The 22,082-nt window shown below is 36.3% G+C and overlaps 1 non-coding gene and 1 pseudogene across 1 annotated transcript; one reads left to right on the forward strand and one right to left on the reverse strand.

Moving 5' to 3' along the window:
- Window positions 1–142: 142 nt before the first annotated feature.
- LOC147936216 (uncharacterized) lies at window positions 143–12,988 on the reverse strand (annotated as a pseudogene).
- Window positions 5,739–5,844, forward strand: LOC147936217 (small nucleolar RNA R71). Its single transcript, XR_015569745.1, has one exon. It is a non-coding gene; the product is annotated as a small nucleolar RNA R71 (small nucleolar RNA).
- Window positions 12,989–22,082: the final 9,094 nt, after the last annotated feature.

The raw sequence follows: 22,082 nt of genomic DNA on the forward strand, positions 1-22,082 counted from the left end.
ACAAAATATGACACATATCATATAAATTAGTTAGTGTAATTATTAACTTTTGAAGTAATAGGATTATTATCCATAATATGAAAGATATCTTACAAAAGATGACAAAACTAATGATGCATACATAAATAGATAAAATTAACACTTAATCGGAGTTCGAATCAGAATCATCACACACATCTTCTATATCATCGTCTAATACATACTCGTCATCAGGATCATCCAACAGTAAATCTTCATAATTAGAAATGTCTTGCACATCATGAACTTGGACCCTTAGCAATTCACTTGGTACAACTATTTGGTTGTATCTATCATTTTGTAAAGCTATTTCATATACTTCCAATGTTTCACGAACATCTCGAGGTAAGACTTTAGTACAAGCCCACCAATCATCTACCGTTGTACTTCCACCCAAACGTGGATAAGGAATGAAACAAACATGATCACATTATTCTGGTAACACAAAAGGATCGTATTTCTCTTATCTTCTATGAAACAAGGATTTTTCTATCTTAACCTATGAATAAATGAATGATGATATTCAAACAAACAAACTTAAGCTAAGATGATCATAATGTAATGCAAGGTGTTTCTATTCCCTTATGATGTTGTAGCATAAAGGATGTCAATCCATAAAGAGTGTGATATGTAAGCAGTCAAGATATGATTAATGCATTCAAGTTAAGCCAAATATCAAGTTGAATTGTTTCTAACAACCTAATGACAATAATGAAATGCAATAAACTAAGGCAACTTAAGACAATACTAATGCTGAATTAAACTGTAGAACAAGTGCAATAAACAAGACTAAGCAGAATTAACTAATAAGCAGAAGAAAACAAGAACAGAACAATGCATAAGCAATAAAGTAAAATGGAGCTCGACCTAGCACTCGATCGAGTGCATGGTCGAGTTGACAAGCGAATGAACAGAAACAGAGCAAATAATGAAAACAGAGCAAACAACAAGCAATTAACAATACTTAAACATGGAAATCAATAAACAAAGAAATGTCCTAAGGATGGATTTATGGGATGGACTCAAGCTATGGCTATCTAAATTGGTCAGCAAACCTCAATCAACAATGAGCTATCTCTAGACAATGATCTTCTAATACATGTTAATCCATTCTCATGATAATAACAATCAAGCCAAGATACTTCTTAGACCTAGTTCTCACTAGCTATTACATATCAAAGCAGGCATTAAACAACCAGAACATCAATGTCAAAAATCATAGTAAACATCTAATCTCTTAGCATGTTTCATGATAATCTCTAGTATTAGCCTTATCTAACAACTTAGACATTGGGTATGATGGTAAGAAGCTTATGATCTATCCTTACCCTCTCAGTATAAGAATAGCATAGAGCATATCTAATCTAGAAGAGATATATAACAATCAAGCTTGACCAATCTAAACAACCATAACCCTTATCCAGCCTAATCCATCCCTAAGATCCTAAGCCACTAATAAGATCTAAAAATCATCATGAAGAACACAAACCCAGAAATTAATGAAATTATCATGATTAGAAAGATGAGATAAATATGAACAATTTAATACAAAGAAGTGAAAGCAAATATTCAACAGATTCAAAGTTATGAAGGCTACAAATCTATGAAAATCTAGAGAAAAGATAAGAGATGATGCAATAAAGTAAAAGAAGCTAAAAATGGCAAAAACTTGGTTATGAGGTGTCTACATGGTCTCCAGGGTCTCTCTCCTCATCCACAAGTGCCAGTACACATATATATAGTAAAGAGAGAAGCCCTAATTAGCTAGAGGACAAAACAGAGAGGCGGCGGTCAGCTCGACCATGTGCTCGGTCGAGTGCATGGTCGAGTGGTTGGTCCGTCACGTAGCTCAAGTCTTCGATCCGGGATGATATCTGTTCAGTAAAATCGGGATAACTCTTGCACTACACCTCTGATTGCCTTTAAACCACCGTCATTAAAACGTTATCTCAATTTCCTACAACTATCATGAAGGATGCGGAACCTGAATCGAAACGGAAGATCTTCATTTGGATCGATCTTTGTGGAGCTTGTTATGAATCTGACAGAGTACTCGACCATGTGCCTGCTCGAGTGATCTGGTCGAGTTGCCTTGCGAATCCACTTCCTGATACTTTCAGTCCTCTTGTTTAGCTCCAGAAATAACACCAAGTCCTTCCTTACCCTTTTAGAGCTCCATAACACCTAATAATACTGCAAATGTACAAATGTATGCAATGCATGCTTCTAAACATCCTAAGTGTATATTTGGACATAAATGGCTATAAAGCCTAAGGAATCATTTCTATATGTTGCAAAACATGAACTAAACAAGGCCTTAAATATGGTAAAATATAGTAACATCAACACCCCCAAACTTAGTCTTTGCTTGCCCTCAAGCAAATAAACAAGACATAAGTAGGAAGGTGAGGTTTGAAAGTGGGATCTTAGAACCTAACAACTTACTAATGAGCTACCTAGAATCAATGTCCAAGTTACTAGTACTATGATGCAAGGTGAATGAGCTGTACTTAAAAACTTTAGACAGACCTATCACAACCTCTACTGATTCACGCCTTAGATATCCACATGCATTCAGATCAATCATTTCCTTTAATATTCATTAAGCAAGAACATGAATCAGATTGTGCAATGTTTAAACTCATTTGGCTTGGAGATAATGATTTAGAGACTAGGATGGTCTCTCTTTAGAGTGGGGCTCATTAAGTCAAGGTTCTCTCATAAAAATGCTTTAGAAGAAGGCTAAAGGTAAGAACTAATAGACACATACAAGAACAAAACCTTGTCTACCCAAAGGCACTCAAAGTGTTTGATCCTAACATTCTAATCCCAAATGGTCCTAATTCTACCATTTGTCTTCTTCTGTTCTTAAGTACCCTTTTCTCTTTTTGTTTTTAAGCCTTAGGAGATGTTTCTTATTTGAATCAACTAGTGGAATGGGGACTTCTTTCTTATTGCTATGGTTCCCTTTTCTTCTTAATATTTAAGACATAAAAGCTTTTTGCTAGACTCTTCTTTTCTTTCTTTCTTTTCTTTGGTTAGAACCATCTTCAACAATCTTTATACTTCCCATTCTTTCACTAGAGCTTAAATTCTCTTAAACACATTCCCCTCCTAAAGACTCTAACCTTTTCTTTCTTTTTTTCTCTTTTCTTTTCTTTTCTTTTTTCAAAACAACCAAGTCACAAACCCAACAATTAAACCACCTAGTCCTATCTAGTTTGAAAATTGCAAACTAGAACTACACAAGGCTTTACTCTTGTCAGCTCAAACCTAACACTTTCTACCAAGCTCAATCCCAAAAAGGCCTCATACACTCAAGAATAAACATGGCTTGAAAGAAGGGTTGGTTAAGGGTAGGAGAAACTGATTTAAAAGTGAAATCAGCTACTTGGATCAACAAGAGTGGTAAAAAGGAAAAAGATGATCCAAATATGTGTATGGTATCCATGAGTTTAAAACAATGCACAACCAGATAGTTACAAGTCAATATTAGGTTCTTATAAGTATGAAATGACATCAAATCACAACATGCTTCAATTTAGACCAAAATGCAATATAGGAATTCAAGGCTTGGTTCAATCTTATGTTTCTAGCTCACTCAACTAGCATCAAAGTACTATTAACTTGGGCATTGATCCTAGTCTAGCTAATTTAAACAAGTTAACTAGACTGAACTCATCATAGATCCCTAATGCAAATATGAAACAGTCCTACATGAAACATACTAACAAGATCCTAATATGCAATGCAAACTACATGAACACTCTCTTTTTTTTGTAAAGATTTTTGCAAAAATTTTCAAATTTGTAGGTTTTTCTATGTCATAGATGAAATGCAAGTACTAACATGATTATGCTAAAAATTTGAAATAAGAAAACAGAACACAACATCAAATGTCATCTCAAACCCTCCCCCAAACTTAAATTACACAGTCCCTTGTGTAAGAGAAATTTGAAAGAGGATTTAAGAATCAAGAAAGAGCACAAAAACAACAAATGCAATGGTATATACAAAGATAGAGTTGGAGTACTACTTGGGATGGGCTAAGGGTGGGATTCATTTGATATCCACCAAGTGCTTAAAGTACATTCATGCTACCTGCCCAACCATAACACTAAAGAAAACAAGATCAAAATAACAAGAAACTTAAACCAATATATACAAGGATACCTTTGGGACTTCCTCCCAAGTGAGCTTGTTTAAAGTCTCTAAGCTTGACTTTGCATACTTCTTATGCTTTGGAAGAGTCATAGAGAGGTGATGAAGTACCCTTTGTTCCCAAAGATTGTATTGCTCCTCTTATTCCTGGGTCAATGCTAAAAGAGCTGTGTCTGCTAATAATACTCAGACCTTCCCTTGCTTTCTTTGGAGAGGAACTTTTGGTTTTACCATGGAGTTGCTTGATTTGCCCACTTATCTCCTCATCCTTAGTTGTTAATTCCCTCACTGAATCATGTAGAAATTTGACAGTTTGAAGCTCAGACAAACCATCAAAGGAAGGATTTCTTGGCTCTTGTTGTTGGTGAATCTTGGGGATGAAGTCTGGGCATTTTGGGTGACTTGGTACCACTCGTTCGAGTGACTTAAGGTGCTCGGTCGAGTGGTAGGTCGAGTGGTAGGCCAAGTGACCTAAAATCTCTGTTTCTACCCCATTCACACCCTTAAGGATTTCAGACTCAGTTTCATGACCTTTTTCTACAATCCTGAAGGTCTGCCCATCAATAGTTGGCTTCTTCTACTCAAGCTCTTTAATTTGTGGCTTATCCTTCATTTCAACATCTTCTAATAAAGGTTCATGACTCAAGACCATCATTGCTTGCTGATCAATAGAAGCCTTGTACTTTTTCAGCATTTGCTCTTTAAACCGTCCTGGAATTGGCAAAGGTGGCTGATAGGGAGGAGGAATGAACCAAACCGGCTTGCTAAAATTTTGAGCAATGACTCGATCAGGCACTCGACCAGGCACTCGACCGTGTGCATGGTCGAGTGTATGGTCGAATGGTGTCTCAAGCTCAGTTCTCCTCTCATTCTGCACTTCTGGTTGAAGAAAATCCTCCACAACTTGGTTGCAACTGTCCTCAGTGCGCTTTGAAGGTAGTTCTTTGAGAGAGATATCTTGGGCAGTGGCAAACTCCTTTAGATTGTCAATTGTGGTCTCATTGAGTTGAATAGAAGAAGAAGATTCATTCTTCCTCTCTAGTAGAAGCATTCTGCAAGTTAAGGCTTCAATCCTGGTATTAAGGTCACTGTATGTGCAGTCCACCTTGTTATTCATATCTGTGAGCTTCTTACTTGTTTCCATAGCTCCATTAGCTTGACCTTGTAGGAGTTGCTGAAGCATACTCTTCATCTCATGATCTTGAGCAGGAGCTGGCTGGGGTTGTTGTGGAGGGTAAACTGGGACCATAAACTGCTCAGCTTCACAAAGAACATGTACTTGCTTCTGCTGGGTTAGAAAGAGGTTATCTAGCTTCTCAAGCTTCTCCTCTAAAGCTTGTAGTTCCTTTCTATGCTCTTCCTTAGAATCAACACCTCCCCTTAAGCTGCTATCATATTCATCACTATAATCTCCATTAGACTGAGCAAAGTTCTCTATTAATTCCAAACCTCCAGCTACATCTCTATTCATGAAGATTCCATTGGAGGCTGTGTCTAGGAGCATCTTGATATTGGGAAGAACACCTCTATACAAAGTACCCAACAAATATTCACTGCTGAATCCATGATGTGGGCATTGTGTTTGATATCCTTTGAACCTCTCCCATGCCTCACAAAAGGTCTCATTGTTCTTTTGGAGAAATCCTGAAATTTCATTCCTCAAATATGCAGTCCTTGAGCTAGTGAAGAACTTTGCAAGGAATACCTTCTTACAATCAATCCAAGAGGTTATTTTTCCAGAAGGTAGAGTCTTCACCCAACGAGAAAGGACATCTCTTGTTTTTAAAGAAGAGAAAGCTGCTTTTGTTTCGTTACCATCACCAAAGGAGCACAAGGAGTTGTTGGTTCAGAAAAATCTGTTAGAAATAGCAAAATCACCGAGTGAGCAAACAGAAGCCGAGGAACCAAAGCACAAAGAGATCAGCAAAGATCAGAGTGAGGAAGCCGCGAAGAAAGGCATTATCATCAACAACCTTGATAGTATGGATGATTCATCTGATGAACCAACAAGGAGAGAAAAGCCAACATTACATTTATCGTCAAGCAAGATAGAGCAAGTTGATGATTTTGTAGGAACCAAGAAAGATCTCACTATAAACTGTGCAAATCTTCCTCATGGTAAGCCACCAGAGTCACTTCAACACTCTCCAACCCAAAGTCTTACAGTTTCGAGGACGAAACTTTTTCAAGAGGAGGGGTATGATATGATCATGAGACCATCCAAGACGACCCTTGAGTCTTGCTCAACACGAACGAAGTCAAAGATCAACTCTTCCTACCAAACTGCTATTTGAGATGCATTCTTACCTCATCTAGAGCATATCTCGAAGTTGAATCAGTCCAATCAGAGTTTAGGTGAAGGAGTTATTCATTTTACAAATCAGGTGAACTCATGGCTACGCGACTTAGACCTACGAGAATTCAAAGGAGGATTCCGACCAAGCCAGAAGTACTCAAGCTATGAACAAAACTGTTCTGAAATCTTGATCCATCCTAGAACCACTGAGAATTGGAAGCACGTTAAAATCAGTTCATACTTGAAAGATATGGATATTTCAAGTTAGTGGATCTGTCCTAGTTCCATTTTCGCGTCTGAGCCAAAGATCGTGTTACACAGACCACCTCAGAATCAATTTGGACACGAAATCAACTGGAGGATCTCAATGGATCTCTTATGTTTCCAACAAGCTCAAGAACACAAGATTTGGCCAACAAACCACAGAGTTACGTCCCATTTGCCAAAGGAGGTGGATCTATTTCTTAACTTGATGAGTTTCAGGTCCAGTTGGTTTAATAGCTTCCAGAATTATGTTTGGCAACCAGGAGTTGTTTTCTACTAAGCCCAAGATGAAGAAATGATACAGCCCATGCTGTTTCTCATCAGCAAATTGGATCAAGGAGTCAAAGAGAGTTAAAAAGATCAAGGAGGTACTTAATGGGCTAATACCAGAACTTATGGCAAAAGAGAGCATGGGAAATTATTTTGGGGATGATACCTATCAAGTCCAGCCCAGTTTGAACCTAATTCAAGTCCAAGGAAGCCCAAAATAATCACTTTATTTTGTGGTCAAAGAGAAGTGACGAAAATTGGAGTTCAACTCACCTTGGGAAGGAAACCTTGGGAAGACAAAATTCAAGAGTTGAATCTTCATTCAACTATCTATCTTTATTGTTTTTAGTTTCAAGAATAATATTTGGCTTTGTTACCAAGTTTTCTTATCTTATATAAACTCATGTAAGAGTAAAGAAATAATCAACAATCCAACTTTTTATCAAAACCTTTTCTTTTTGAGAGTGATTCTCTTCTGTTCTTTGTGAACAAAACCGATTGCTTGGTGTGATTCCAACAATCAAAACCGACTACTTGGTGTGATTCCGATAGTCAAAACCCCGATCTCCTTGGTGTGAGGCTGAGAGATCTGATCTTTTTGGTGCGAGGCTGAAAGATCAAACCGGTATATCAAGAGTCTTTCCGCAACTCTTGTGCGACCATTCATTCCACCATCCTTATTCTTGAGGCTTCGTCGTCTTTAGAATCAAGGTGTCTCTATCAACCAACTCGAAGGTGCCGAATCCTTGGGAGGATCATATCAAGGTGAGTAATAGAATCAAAAGTAACATAGCTTAATCTTAAAACAATGAAATCTCGACAGGAACATATAAACACCCTAATGGCAACAGCGCCAATTGAAACAAGAACTTTTTCAAGTATCTACTTATGAATGAATGAATGATGCAATCAAACAAACAAACATAAGTATGAATGATCAGAATGTAATGCAAGGTGTTTCAGTTCCCTTATGATGTTGTAGCATAAAGGATGTCAATCCATAAAGAGTGTGATATGTAAGCAGTCAAGATGTGATCAATGCATTCAAGTTAAGCCAAATATCAAGTTGATTTGTTTCTAACAACCTAATGACAATAATGAAATGCAATGAACTAAGGCAACTTAAGAGAATACTAATGCTGAATTAAACTGTAGAACAAGTGCAATAAACAAGACTAAGCAGAATTAACTAATAAGCAGAAGAAAACAGGAACAGAACAATGCATAAGCAATAAAGTAAAATGGAGCTCGACCTAGCACTCGGTCAAGTGCATGGTCTAGTGGGAGGTCGAGTTGACAAGCGAATGAACAAAAACAGAGCAAATAATGAAAACAGAGCAAACAACAAGCAATTAACAATACTTAAACATGGAAATCAATAAACAAAGAAAGGTCCTAAGGATGGATTCATGGGATGGACTCAAGCTATGGCTATCTAAATTGGTCAACAAACCTCAATCAACAATGAGCTATCTCTAGACAATGATCTTCTAATACATGTTAATCCATTCTCATGACAATAACAATCAAGCCAAGATACTTCTTAGACCTAGTTCTCACTAGCTATTACATATCAAAGCAGGCATTAACCAACCAGATCATCAATGTCAAAATCATAGTAAACATCTAATCTCTTAGCATGCTTCATGATAATCTCTAGTATTAGCCTTATCTAACAACTTAGACATTGATATGATGCTAAGAAGCTTATGATCTATCCTTACCCTCTCAGTATAAGAATAGCATAGAGCATATCTAATCTAGAAGAGATATATAACAATCAAGCTTGACCAATCTAAACAACCATAACCCTTATCCAGCCTAATCAATCCCTAAGATCCTAAGCCACTAATAAGATCTAAAAATCATCATGAAGAACACAAACCCAGAAATTAATGAAACTATCATGATTAGAAAGATGAGATAAAGATAAACAATTTAATACAAAGAAGTGAAAGCAAATATTCAACAGATTCAAAGTTATGAAGGTTACAAATCTATGAAAATCTAGAGAAAAGATAAGAGATGATGCAATAAAGTAAAAAAAGCTAAAAATGGCAAAAACTAGGTTATGAGGTGTCTACATGGTCTCCAGGATCTCTCTCCTCGGCCACAAGTGCCAGTACACATATATATAGTAAAGAGAGAGAAGTTCTAGTTAGCTAGAGGACAAAACAGAGAGGTGGCGGTCAGCTCGACCATGTGCACGGTCGAGTGCATGGTCGAGTGGTTGGTCCGTCACGTTGCTAAAATCGGGATAACTATTGCACTACACCTCTGATTGCCTTTAAACCACCGGCATTAGAACTTTATCTCAATTTCCTACAACTCTCATGAAGGATGCGGAACCTGAATCGACACGGAAGATCTTCACTTGGATCGATCTTTGAGGAGCTCGTTATGAATCTGACCGAGTACTCGACCATGTGCCTGCTCGAGTGCTGTGGTCGAGTTGCCTTGCGAATCCACTTCCTGATACTCTCAGTCCTCTTGTTTAGCTCCAGAAATAACACCAAGTCCTTCATTACCCTTTTAGAGCTCCATAACACCTAATAATACTCCAAATGCACAAATGTATGCAATGCATGCTTCTAAACATCCTAAGTGTATATTTGGACATAAATGGTTATAAAACCTAAGGAATCATTTCTATATGCAAAACATGAACTAAACAAGGCCTTAAATATGGTAAAATATAGTAACATCATTCTACGTGGTGCGACATCAACAATACCAGAAGGATGTATGCGCATCCCACAACCTTCTGTCGTATCGAACCACCTGCATTTGAAAACCATTATCTTCAAACCAACAGCACCATGATAATCGATCATGATAATCTGTTAAATAAGTCCGTAATAATTTTGTTTGTGGTTCCATAACACCATAATTTTGAGTTCTTTTATCTTGTCCATGTCTACGAGTGTGGAAGTGGTATCCTCGTGTGTAGTACATAGGCCAAGATGTGAAATTGTGTCTCAGACCTTGTACAAATTCCAAGATCCACAATGGAAAAATATATGATCTACTTGCATCATTAATCTGTAAAAAATATGTATAATTAATTAATTAATATATTATATGACAATTTTATAGATTAAATAAATTTAACATATATTAATGAATAACATTATTAGAAAAAAAAAACTTACATAGTCTTTAACTCATTGGGCATAGTAATTTTTTTTAGCAATCTCCAATGCGTTCGAGGTAGTATCAGGATTGCTTTGCGCCATATATTCTTCAGAAATTCTGTTTAAATTTTAAAATTGATGTAAAAATATATATTTGAATTAATTATTATATATATTGATAAAATAACTATAATTATACCTCTCATACAAAGAAAACTCAGAACAATTGAGCATAAAATACGTTTGGAGCACGTTGTAGTTGACATCATTTAACCACCCATTTGTCATTTTCCCACTAATATGTTCTGCAGGTTTGAATATAATCGGAACATCTGGATAAGCGTAACTAAATTGGACGTCTTCAAGACTTTCAGGAGATTGTGAAAATGCATGTTCAAAATGATTTCTTGAGACATATGAAGTCTCTTCAATCAAAGATTGTGCAACAATCGATCCTCCGATTTTAGCCTTGTTTTTAGCCTCTTTAGATGGTACATATATCTTTCAAATGGATACATCCACATATACTGCATGGGGCCACCTAAAGCAGCTTCATCTGGCAGGTGGACAGGAAGATGGTCCATAACATCAAAGAACGATGGAGGGAATATCTTATCTAAAGGGAATATCTTCTCTAAATTGCAAAGTTTCTCTACAATATTTTCTTTCAGCACCGCAATATCTTCTGTTTTTAATGTCTTCAAAGATACATCCCGAAAAAACAATGCAATATCTAAAAAAAAAATAGACAGATAATATATATATATATATATATATATATCAACATTAAGTATAACTTTAAAAAACAAAAGACAAAGCATTATGACAATCATGACTTTTTAGTCCCGACAGCGTCCAAGACTTTTCATCAACACAACGTCTAAATTTTGAAGCATAACCATCTGGAAATTTGATATCATTTTTTAGCCACGTTAGAATTTTTTTTTTACCTTCAGCCGTTAATCCAAAGATTGGCGGTGGCGCTTTTCCATCTAGAGTAAGCTCTAAATTCTTTCTCTACATAATGCTGGGAGATCCATCCTCGATCTAATGTTATCTTTTGTTTTTCTCGGAACATTCAACACTGTCTTGATGAGATTATCGATGAATTTTTTTTCTATGTGCATGAAATCAAGATTGTGTCTAAGAAGTAAATCTTCCCAATATGGTAACTCCAAAAAAATACTCTTTTTCACCCAGTTGTGATACACACCATACCCATCAATTGTTCGAGCAGGATTGTCATGGCCATTCCCTCTGCAGTCAACGGTTTTGTACAATCCTTCAATGGTATTGATTCTTTCCTGCAAAGTTTCTTTTCCGGTAAGCCACGGTGGATGATGATCCTTCTATGAAGCGCCTCGTCTAAACGATTTCACATTCTGTCTATAAGGATGACCAGACGGCAAAAACCTTATGTGGCAATCGAACCAGCTATGTTTTCTTCCATGAGGCAACCAATGCGACTTCGTCTCACCTAGAAAGTATGGACACGCTAATCGACTATGCGTCATCCACCCAGAAAGCATTCCCTATGCCGGGAAATCGCTGATTGTCCACATTAATGCAGCTCACATCTTGAAATTTTGATTTTTTGATACATCAAATGCTTCCACGCCATCGTTCCATAAACTCATTAGTTCTTCAATCAGCGGTTGCAAAAAAACATCCAGACTTTTCTGTCGAGGTTTTGGCCTTGGTACTAGTATTGCTAAGTAAAAATATTCTTTTTTCATACACATACCAGGAGGAAGATTATAAGGAGTCACGAGCACATGCCAAATTGAATGTGCCTCACCATTCATACCAATTGGATTAAATCCATCTGACGACAAGCCTAGATAAATATTACGATTCTCATTAGCAAATGTAGGATATACCTCTTGAAAATGCTTCCACGCTGCTCCATCTGATTGGGGTATCATTTCTCCTTCTGGAGAGATATGTTCAGCATGCCATCACATATGAGATGCTGTCACCTTCGATTTGGATAACCTCTTCAATCGTTCTGTGATTGGTAGGTAAAACATTCTTTGCTTAGGTTTATTTTTTTCTTTGCCGTTGTTTGGATGGAATCTGTCTTTCTTACAAAACCGACACTGCATAAGCTCGCAGTCTTCCCCTTTCCAAAAAAAGCATGCAGTTATCCTCACAAACATCAATCTTTTGTAATGGCAATCCTAGCGCCCGAGTCAATTTCTTCGTTTCATAATAAAACCCCTGAACTTTATTTGGCTTGAGATAAACTTCTTTATTTGTTTGCGATATTTCATCGACGCATGCCTCAACCAAATTCCACTTGGACCTATGTTCAACACACGCGATGTCACGTAAATTTGAGAAATCCCTTTAATGCACCCATCATAAAGAGGTATTATCATGGTATGGCTCTTCATTGACCATTTCAGGCATATACTCTTGAAAATTGGGCGCAGCTTCTTCTCCAATGTTAACATCTTCGTATGGAATGTTACCATAATTTTTGACCGGTAGCTGATCATGTGTAGAATGATTATCCCAAGTTTCTTCTTCAACAGGAAAATAATTTGTCCTCGACGATGTTTCACCCGCATCATAATAATTTTCGCCATGGCTCGTCCATACATAATAATTCCCTTTGAACCATTTCGATGTAGATGCTTGGAAACAGTTTGGACATCCCGCTGCTTTATGTTCCTACACCGTGAACAAGGACAAGGTAAAGTTCCTCTCTCCATATAAGAATGTTGATTACACGCAAATCAAAAAATGTGTCAACCCCATCTATAAACTCTTCTGATACACGATTCTTCTGTGGATCTATATGTCGATCCATCCACTCTCTCGAAGCAAAATAATTAAACATGTTTGGATTGTATAAAGTGAGAACAATCACAAACAAAAAAGTAAATGTTTTGAAAAAATAAAGACTTTTGTTTTTGGTTGTTGTGTATGAAATGATAAGAAGATGACACGTTCTATTTATAATACAAATTACCCATGGCTTAGCCACAACAGTTTCCGTGGCTATACAAAATATCACATTCACCCACAAATTATTCCATGGCAAACTTGTAGCTTGTAGACAAAAGTAAAATCAATCACTCATAGTTTTTGTCAAAACCAATATATTCTTTAAACTTTATGTTAAAACACAATAAACAAAACAAAAAACATCGATTGACATTTCTTTATGTCAAGTTTCAAATAACAAATAATTCAAACTTTGCCACAGATTTGTGACGGGAGATCCCGTGGTAACCGTAGTCACGAATTAGCCAACTTAAGAGTAGAGAACTTACCGAATATTGCTAGTCTCATGACGTGGTTCATGATAAAATGTTTGATTACGAGAGTGTCCCATGAACATTTGTTATCCAATTACATGCATCATATGTTTCAAAATTTGATTCCACATTCCTTGCCGCACAAATATTCTTCAAAGTAAGATTAAGAGTGTGTACCACACAAGGTGTCCAATAAATGTGAGCATAAGTACATTCAATAATCTCTCCAGCCACCTTATAGTTTGCTGCATTGCCAGTGATGATTTGCACAACTTTTTGATGACCCACTTCATTTATAACTTCTTTCATCAAATTAGAGATGAAAATCTTATCTTTCACTTCTTCCGCACAATCCACAGCTTTCAAAAACAGAGGAGCATTTCCTGAAACACTAATAAAATTAATCAGAGGCTTTCTTGTAGGATCACTCCAACCATTTGACACAATCATCACCCTTTTTTCATTCCATGTTGACTTAAGCGGTACTAATAAACCCTCAACATTTTTTCTTTCTTTCTGTAGCAAAGTCTTCCTCAACTTATTATAAGCAGGAGGCACATTACCATCAATTTTATTAGCACCAACAAACTGATATGACATATGATAATGTGGATTTCTTGCCAGATTAAAGCCAAACCTCCAGTGTAAAACATTCTAGCGATTTCTTGATCCAACTGGTCTCTAGCTGCAATTTCAAATGCTATTTTAATAGGTGAAAAACTAGACTTCCTCTTCTTGAAAGCAGAATCCGTTTCACAAGGCAAAGACACTTCTTTTGGTCCAGACTCTTTTTCCGCTCCTCAAAATCGTTTTCAACCTTTGCTTGTCAAGCTTTTCATTCATGCGTACTTTCTTACATGCAATGATTCCAGCATTTTTTATTCCAAGAAAATGAGCTTTAACTCTAGAATACGAACCTGATCGCTGTTCACCACAAAAGTTACACTTGAATTTCCAAGTTTTTCCTGTTGCTTCAACTTTCTCTATTTTCGTCACATAACTGCAGAGTGAGGCTTCATCACTTTCATTTGTAGAACTTGTAGATTCATTACCAACGCTACTACTACCAATATTATCACTCTGTCCTTAAGAACTGTTCATCTGATTAAACAACATAATATTAAATTAGAAATAAGCAAAAACAACAAGAACAAAGAAGGTAAACAAACGATCACACACATGATCATTGAATAATACTCCCTCTGTTTCACAAAGAGTGTCATTCTGGAGTTTTTTCGATACTTAAATATAGTATCTCATGTTTTTCTTTACCGCATTATGGCTCTTTTTCGCAAACACTAACTTGTACTGATTGCTCCATTAATAAAAGCCACAAACTCTCTTTTTCACAAACCTCTATTTCCTTTACTCGCCCACTAGAATACTTATTCACAGATGTTTGGACGTCTCCCGTCACCTTTGTTGATAATTATAAGTATTACCTCCTCATTGTTGATCACTACTCTCGATACACCTGGCTCTATCCTCTAAAACTCAAATCCCATGTTCGAGAAACTATCAATCGTTATACTACTCTTGTTGAAAACAAATTTCAAACCAAAATAAGCACCCTATTCTCTGATAATGGTGGTGTGTTTATAGCCCTGCGTGAATTCTTATCCTCCAAAGGGATCACACATCTTATCTCACCAAAGCAAAAATTCCAACTTCTTTTTGGACCTATGCCTTTGCCACATCCGTTTACCTTATCAACAGAATGCCCACTCCAAATTTATCTCTAAGTCACCCTTCCAACTACTCTTCCACACCGACCCAAACTACAACAAATTAAAGATCTTTGGCTGCCTCTGCAGCCCTTGGCTACGACCTTATACCTCCAATAAGCTTGATTCATGATCTCTACCGTGTGTGTTCCTTGGTTATTCCCTTACCCAGAGTGCTTTTCTCTGCTTCGACCCTCAAGCCAATCCGCATGTATGTCTCACGCCATGTTTGATTTGACGAAACCCAATACCCCTACCAGCAACTGATCACACCCATCTCTGATACACTCCCTGATCCACCACCTATCTATCCCAATTATGTCGTACCTATCTCCACCACCTATCTCCACTCGTAACATCTCAATCTACTTAGTTGGAGTCTACACAGGAACCCTCAGACTTAGATTCCTCACCTGACGGCTCATCTCCGATCTTGCCACCACCAGAGTCTTCATCTCCGTCCGTCTCGTCGGAATCACGCAGCCCCAACCACTCCTCCTCCTCTCCTTCATCGTCAGCTCCATTACATGCTCCCTCGTGGTCTTCAGTTTTTGCCAATGACAACAACAACACTCGCAGCCCAACAACACAACAGGCCCAAGAACAACAAATTCCTCTGTAGCCACTTCAAGCCAAACAAGCACAACCTCTTGTACAGCCCATTCAAGCCAAACAAGCACGCCACATACCAATTCATCTTCTTCGTCTCTCTCCTCGCCAAACCTGGCTTCAAGAAAAACATTTTCAAACCAAATCGGAAGTTTGGCCTCACTGTTATTGTCTCCGCCGTTGACAGCAGTGAGCCTCGAACCGTAACTCAGGCTCTCAAAGATCGATGGTAGCGAGCCTCAATGTCCACTGATTTTGACGCACAGACAAATATAAATCACGGCTTGTTGCCAAAGGTTTCACTCAACAACCGGGTGTTGATTATTTTGAGACCTTCAGTCCAGTCATTAAAGCTACAACCATTCGGATTATTCTTGATACTGCCGTCAGCCGTGGCTGGTGCATCCACCAAGTCGATGTCAACAATGCATTTCTTTAAGGGATTCTCAATGAAGAATTCTAGATGTATCAGCCTGAAGGTTTCATCGACCCTGACCGTCCCACACATGTTTGCCGTCTCCAAAAATCTCTATACGGCCTTAAGCAGGCTCCGCGTGCCTTGTACCTAGAGTTAAAACAGTACCTCCTGGCCGTTGGGTTCAAAAATTCTCTCTCGGATACGGTTCAGTTTGTTCTGCATCAAAGTGATATTTTCTCTATTTATTGGTGTATGTTGATGAAATTATTGTCACTGGCAACAACCCTGCTGTTGTTGATCATACTCTCAAGAATCTCCCTGTTCGCTTCTCACTAAAGGACATGGGCAATCTTTCTTATTTTCTGGCCTTGAAGCTATTAGCACATCACAAGGTTTGCATCTCTACGAACGCAAGTACACATTGATCTTATTCATCGCATAAAAATGCAAGATGCAAAACCTGTTGCTACTCTGATGGCATCATCAACCAAACTCACACTCACTGGCGAATTACATTCTGACCGACAGCTTACAGAACACTTGGGGGAAGCTTACAATATCTGGCTTTTACACGTCCCGACATTGCCTATGTTGTCAACAAACTATCTCAGTACATGCATCAACCTACAACGGACCATTGGAAAGCGGCCTGTAAAGCCCCGATCGCCACCTCTTAGTGGGCCCATGTCCAATCCCAGTCCATCATCCCACCTCCCTTAATGGGCCTCACGTCCTCTCACTAGGCCTGTGAGCCCATCCATATCCGATGGTCGGTTTGTTACGTCAGGGAGGATTGAAAAACTTGTTATTGTCTCTACAAATCACCACATGATCTTTCCCTGTGTTTTATCCTCACTCACACAGTTCCGACAATCACTTCCCGGAAGGTCACCCATCTTGAGACTACTCCAGCATTAGCACGCTTAACTGTGGAGCTCTTTCAGGACCATTGACCGAAAAGTTAAGTGAATTTTGGTGACATAGGTGGCCAAATCAATTCTTTTAAACCTCTCTGCAAGTCTCTAAAATTTGGGGTGTCACAATTCACCCCCACTAACAGATCGCAACGTCCTTATTGCGCACCAAAACTGTCACCCCCGACAGTGTGAGTCCATCCGACTCCACACTCATCTGGGTTCGGCTCTGATACCACTTGTGACGTCCCAACTGCCACCTCTTAGTGGGCCCAATGTCCACTCCCAGTCCATTGGCCCACCTTCCTTAATGGGCCTCCATGTCCTCTCAATAGGCCCTCAAGCCCATCCATATCCGAAGATCGATCTGCTACGTCCGGGAGGTTTTCAAAAACTTGTTACCGTCCCATACAAATCACCACATGATCTTTCCCTGTGTTTTGTCCTCACTCACACAGTTCTGACAATCACTTCCCGAAAGGTGACACATTCTGAGACTACTCCAGCATTTTATAGCTTAACTGTGGAGTTCTTTCAGGACTCTTGACCGAAAAGATAAGTGGATTTTGGTGGCATAGATGGCCAAATAAATTCTTTTAAACCTCTCCGCAAGTCTCTAAAATTTGGGGTGTCACAATTCACCCCCACTAACAGATCGCAAAGTCCTTGTTGCACACCAAGACTGTCACCCCCGACAGTGTGAGTCCACTCGACTCCACACTCGTCTGGGTTCAGCTCTGATACCACTTGTAACGGCCCAAACGCCACCTCTTAGTGGGCCACATGTCCACTCCCAGTCCATTGGCCCACCTTCCTTAATGGGCCTCCACGTCCTCTCACTAGGCCCGCGAGCCCATCCATATCCAACGATCGATCTGCTACGTCCGAGAGGCTTTCAAAAACTTGTTACCGTCCCATACACTGTGTTTTGTCCTCACTCACACAGTTCTGACAATCACTTCCCGAAAGGTCACCTTTCTGAGACTACTCCAGCATTTGCTCGCTTAACTGTGGAGTTCTTTCAGGACCCTTGACCGAAAATGTAAGTGCACTTTGGTGACATAGGTGGCCAAATTAATTCTTTTAAACCTCTCCGCAAGTCTTTGAAACTGGGGTGTCAGACGGCCAAGCGTGACTTATCTATCTTGCAGGTACACCAACAAATGGCATCATGTTTTGCAAGTCTAATCCTCTCATATTACATGCATTCTCAGACGCGGAGTGGTTTGGGGATGCTGACAATTATGCATCCGTGAATGGTTATATTCTTTATCTTGGAACACAACCCATCTTCTGGTCCTCCAAGAAGCAGAAAAGCATTGCCCGCTCCTCTACGGAAGCTGAGTATCGTGCCGTAGCGAACACGGCATCTGAACTTGTTTGGGTATGTTTTTTACTTACGAAGCTAGCATCCATCAACACAACCCACCAGTTATTTATTGTGACAATATTGGTGCAACTTATCTCTGTTCTAACCCGGTTTTCCATTCAAGAAGGAAGCATGTGACAATCGCTTATCATTTTATTTGTGATCTTGTGCAAAAGGGAACGCTCCGCGTCGCACATGTCTCCACTAAAGATCAATTAGACGAATGCCTTACTAAGCCTCTAAGTCGTTCTCAGTTCGTACTTCTACGAGACAAGATTGGTGTGTCTAAAGGTCCAACATCTTGAGTGAGGATATTAGGAATGTTCATATGTAAAGGAAGATTTGATTGATACAAATCTCTCCTATGATTTATTCTCATTAACTGATCGTATATTCTCATTCCCTTACATGTGAATATGTCTGTGTATAAATTGTAAACTCTATGTCAATAATAAACGCATTCAGTCTCATATTCTCATAGAAGTAACTTATAAACATGATCAACTTTTTAAAACTCAATGAAGAGCATTTTTAACAATGAACAGCTGAATGGGACATTTTTAAAAATGAACACCCAAAGGGAGATATTTTTCGTTGATTTTGTTTTTCAACAGATAATCAGCTCATATCAGTCAGTTTGGAGGAAAATTATTATGTTATGCGGAGATGTACGCGCTTGGCGTGCCAAAGAATCTGTAATTACATTTGCATTTCATAAAACTAAAAATAAATATAAAGAAGAGAACTCCTCCTCGTCAATCTTGATATCGTCTAGGTTTATTTACGTAAGTTAAAAGTCTAAATAATAAAAATGAAAAATTTAAAAATATTACTAGTTATGAATTAATTAGAATTAAAATTTAAATTGAATATTATTATATATATATATATATATATTTTTGAGACATTTATAAAATAAATCCTCAAGTTGACACTTATTTACAGGCATGCCATTGTCATTAAATAATTAATTTAATAAACAAATTAACTCTACTTATATTTGATATTTTATAGAAACTAATTGTTTTAAAAGGTAACAAACATAATTGTAAATGTATAAGTAGAGTTAATTTGTAAACATAATTGTAAATGTATACATATTTTATTTCCTTATTTTATAAGGAGGTGAGTGAAGAGGTATTGTTCTTTAATAATTTGAAAAACTGCTTTGATCAAAAGTGACTTTTAACCTCACATACTATAATTTACTTTCACGGATTTCGTATGATGAGTTTTTGTGGATTAAAAATCTTTGAACATGTTGTGTGATCCGCCTAGCATGGCGGGTTTGGACTATAGAGCCAACATCAAAACTATTAGTTTATTTTATATACTGTAGATTTGTAGTCATAGTTTGAAAAATTAACTTACAAATTATTTAGTATACGAACTACAAAATATTACACATACTACAACACATTCTTAATATTCCAAAAAAAAAATCGTATACACATAAAAATATACACTAACATACCATATATGCATATACCTCTGTTTAATTATAGAAAACAAAACTAAGTGTTTTAAAATTTTATATTCTATCTAATAACAAATTTAATGTAATAAGGTTATAAACTGTATAAAACGTAAGAAGAAGAAAAAATATTCTAAACAAAATTAGAAATTAATTAGATAAAATTCAATTAATTGGAAATTTGAAAACTAAATAAATTAAAAATATTATTTAAAATACAATAATTTATAATTTACTCTCGCGGTGTACCGCGGGTAAAAACCTAGTTAATAAACATATTTTAAAAAATAATTATTATTTTGACTAAGTTTATAATTTTAAATTTAATATACATGTCGGAGGCAACAACCATATCTCATGATGATACAACTATTAAATTTATAATTTCAAATTATGATCCAATACCAAGTAAAAATTTATAATACAGTTCAACTAAGCTTATATTAAAATCATGATTTAAGTTGTGATTTCTGATAATTGCACTTTTAACTTTGTTTGATACTAGTTGTGCCATAGCTTTTATCAACAACGACTCTATTGCACCCTATCAAATCAAGTAAAAAAAAAAACGTTCAATGAGCTTCTCAAAACTTCTTTTTGTTATTTTTCGAAAAGAAAATGTAGATGAATAATATTATCTTGTTTATATCATCAACTATAAGAATTAATTTTAGATTTTCCCATCCCCAATAAAATTACTCGTAAACCAATGCCTAGTTGATTAATCTAATACTAAGAGATATCCCGTGCTTAAAGCACGAGTTGTCAATATTTTTAAAAGCATTTCTAATATAATAATAAAAATTATTAATATATATTTATTTAAAAGTTATTTTATTTGAGATAATATTTATTTTTAAATGTTCTGTAAATCTATTAGTCTTTTTGAATGCTAATTATTTGAGAATATTATAGTAATTTATTTTTAACGTATATTACAGTTTTATATTGTTTGTTTGTTGCATTTGCATCTTTATTTTGTGAAATATGAAGTAGTAATTTTAAGATTATAATTGTGAACAAATAAAAATTATTAATTTATCATCTATATAAATTTAGTTTTACCAACCCGCCAATGTGGAAATTCAATACACATTTTTTATAGATTGAGTAATATATCTTCGTTTTAAAAAATTCAAATCACAACAGATGTTAAAAAAATTCTGCATTTTATTAATCATCCCCTATATATTAATAGAGAAGCATTCTCAAAAAAATGCTGATGTGTCATCGCTGGAGAGCTCGAGACACCAATGAATTTATTGCTCTCATTGTTATGCACATTTACACATAATTGCTATTGAATGATTAAGGAATATTCCTTTTCAATTAATTAAAAAATCAAATATTTTAATTTTAAAATAAATTTTAATCATTTTCTAACATATTTAATTATTCCTTATTAGATCTAAAACATTTTCAAAACCCGAATTTATTCACCTATTAAAAAAATGATTACTATTCACATATATAAATTTTCCAAAATAAAATTATCACAATAATCATTATTATAGGAAATTGACTTATTTAATATCTTTGGTATAATATTTCACGAGTGAAACATATTCTTACGCAAAAAAAAATATAACAAAAGAAAAAAAAATCTTGCATAGATTGAAGAAAGAACGAATTATATATTTAGTTGATAAATAGTAATTTGATATAAATATAATCTCACAGGTTATACATTTAGTTTTTATCCAAACAAATTTTAGATCCTCGATAATAACTATACTTAGAACACTAATTTTATCTGCATAGATTTATTTCCGCACATAGTGCGGGTTGGTACCTAGTGTGCTAATAACCTTCATGCAAACTGAAAATATATGATCAGTTATTACAAATTATTGTTTGAATAAAATTTTAATACAAAAATACTTCAAAACTAAAAATATATTGTTTATGTTATACACAATAATTACATATAGAGTTCTAATTTAAAACTGTGTGGAATAAAATTACAAATAGTTTTTCTTAGATTGCATACTTTCATTTTGGCAGCTAAATTGATCATTACCTTATATTGATAATTGTTTACAAAACTCTAAAAATGAATTACGTACACCATATATTTTCATGTATTTATTTTTAAACATTAATGCTATATACTTATTATTTTCATTTCTTTTCTTTTATTCAAATTCATGATAATTTGAGATATT

This window comes from Camelina sativa, chromosome 10, assembly GCF_030686135.1.
Source record: "Camelina sativa cultivar CO46 ecotype springtype chromosome 10, ASM3068613v1".
Classification (NCBI taxonomy): Eukaryota; Viridiplantae; Streptophyta; class Magnoliopsida; order Brassicales; family Brassicaceae; genus Camelina; species Camelina sativa.